General features: G+C 41.1%; 1 pseudogene; it reads left to right on the forward strand.

Moving 5' to 3' along the window:
• The first annotated feature begins 1448 nt into the window (after positions 1 to 1448).
• Positions 1449 to 2817, forward strand: part of LOC129669142 (RNA-binding protein FUS-like) — a 3729-nt pseudogene continuing 2360 nt past the window's right edge.

A 2817-nucleotide genomic window follows, 5' to 3' on the forward strand; every position in this document is an offset into this window, starting at 1 on the left:
GGTATTCACAGTATGTCCTTGATGGGGTTTTCTTTATCATAGCCCAAGTATTCAGCCATGATCATGATCCCTCGGAGGAAATTTGTTTTACTGGCAGATGTAACTATGGCTCTTGTCTTAAACGTCCTGTTTTTCCCTAACAAGATGGATGTTGTCTATGAGCAGTCTGAGGATGAAAGAATTTAGTTTCAGGTGTGTCAGAGAGGTGAGAGTAGGAGGCATGAACAAAATACATGAAATGGCAAAAGCAGTTCATCACCTATGGGTTAGTGAGAAGGCAGTAATGTGCCTTGGAGGCCAAAGATAAGCTGTCTGAAACATGGTTGTCCAGCCAGCCAGTAGGGATAAAAAGAGAAAGAAAAGGCAAGGGACCGAGACCTACAACCTTCTCTGAAAGGTTAAGCAAAGCAACACAGTCCACAGAGTCACTGACTGACAGGTGACCACACTGGCATTCATACAGTCTGTGTAGAGCGTGTGGATCAGTGGGCTGAGTGAGGCAGGCTGTATTCACCTTGCACAAACAGAACCCCTACCAGGAGGTATGGTAGACAGCAGATACCCAAACTGGCCACTTTGAGGCACTGGAAGGAGGCAGAACTACAGAATCGAAGTGACTGAGCCTGGCTTCCGGAATGAATAAGTCTGCTTTGTATTCAAAATAGAGGCTGACACAATATATAATTATATGGCTTCACCTAGGTAGTCTATTGTAAACATTTAAAAAATGTTGGTATATTTGAAAATAGTCATTCAATAGTTTTCATATTGTATTGTGATACCTGAGGGATCATGAGCATCACATTCACTATCTGATACACTGCTCCTCATAGCCACTATGACATGTTGTTCATTTGTTTTTGAATCTTCTACTCTACAACTATCATGCATTAATTTTCTATCATGAGATCTATGGGTACGGGGTGCTTTTATGTATGTGTCCTTTCAGGAAAGAGAAATTTCCCCAGCTTCACAAAAGGCTTTCTACCGAGGTCCCAAAAGAGACCTGGGCCAAAGGGGATACCTTGTATGAAGTCATGGCTCTTCCCACACCAGTAGCTCACAATCCAGTTCCTAAAATCCGCATAGGAATAAAAAACCATGTGCGTCTCTATAAGCCTGAAGGCTTTCACCATCTCTATAACGTGGTTGAAGCTTGTCTTGTGAGCATGGCGATTGGTCTCACCCTGCTGATGAAGCGCATTCCCATTACCTTCCACAAATGTTATTCCACAAAGAAGGGGCCAACAATCAAGGAAAGATCTAAACGATCTATTGCTGAATGAGGAAAGCAAATTGCACAAATTGTATGAGCAGAAAATTTCCTTTACAAATAATGAGAAAACAAAAGCATGTGTTTATTTTGTGCATATGTGAATGCTCAGATAAAAGAATACAACATATTCCCCTCTGTGCGTGTGGGTGTGCGTGCATGCGTATTTGTGGGTATGCAGGAACTGGCAAGTGAGTGAACATCGGTGTGCATATGCAGAAGCTCAGGTGTCATTGTTACCCACCTTGGTTTTTGAGGCAGGGCCTCTCCCTGCCCTAGAGTTCTCCAGATCAACTAGATAGATCAGCTAGCAAGCTCCCAATTATCTGCCTAGCTCTGCCTCATAGTGCTGGAATTACAAATGCCATACTCTGGATTTTAAATATGGATTCTTGGGATTGAAATCTAGCCCCTCTGTTCACAAGGCAAGCCCAAAAAGAAATGGAAGAAAATCTTATAAGCATCCAGAAATTAAAATTAAGAATTTTCTGAATATAAATGAGCTCATTTGACAGGAGAATTTAAAAAGAAAAAAAGCTCAATGCCAAATTTAAAAAGAATTACCACTACATTTGAGAAGAAAAATACCATGATGGTAGGATCATAGAAGTACCAAGAAAGTCTGATCTACGTGAGGAATAAACATTTCCCACCCACATACCACGTACCATGCTTTTATCAAAATTGTGTAAAGTATCGATGGAATGATTTTCTCAGTCTGGAACTAAGTTTGTCATCCATTGTGATAAAACAAAAACAAAAGTAAAACTAAAGAAAATAGTGCATGAATCTGTTACTTTATAAAGAAAGCTGACTTAGATTAGCATTTTGGAATCTGAGAGGTCCAAATGAGAGCTTCTCAGAAGCTCCCATTAATTTGGCTTCTGGAAAGACACTTGGCTGTATTACAGCGTGGTAGAGGAGCATTAAGGGAAATGACTGCAAAGGAAGCTGAGTGCATGCAGTGGCCCTGCTTTCCTGAGAAATAGTTCACCCCACAGAAGTACATTAAAGATTTATTTTTATGAATCTGAGTGTTTTGTCTATATGAATATATGTATACCATATGGGCGCAGTGCCCATGAAGGCCAGAAAAAGGCATCATATTCCCTGGCCCTGGAGTTACAAGGTGCTAGAGCCAGTACATAGGTGATGGAGACCTGGGCTCCCTGGAAGAGCAGACTGTAAACAGCACTAAATTAACCCCTTCTTATGAGCAGAAACCCTAATGGCCTCATTCTCTTCCATTAGACCCACTTTAAAAGAGTGTTAAATCAAGGTAGAGGGCTGTTATGTATCATTAGGGGACTTTTGAATAAATTGTCTTTTAGTAGACTCTCCATTGTCTTCTTTTCTACCCTCCTACTGCCCTTAGTCTCCTCTGCTACCCCAGCTCTCATTTTCTCTCTCAGGTGCTATGTGTCCCCTTCTTTCTCATCACGTTTTTTTGTTATCCTGTTGGTCTCCTCTTTAGTTTTTTAAGCTTTACCTACATTTACACACACACACACACACACACACACACACACACACACACACACACA

Source organism: Psammomys obesus, unplaced genomic scaffold (genome assembly GCF_907164565.1).
Source record: "Psammomys obesus unplaced genomic scaffold, mPsaObe1.curated_primary_1811, whole genome shotgun sequence".
Taxonomy (NCBI): Eukaryota; Metazoa; Chordata; class Mammalia; order Rodentia; family Muridae; genus Psammomys; species Psammomys obesus.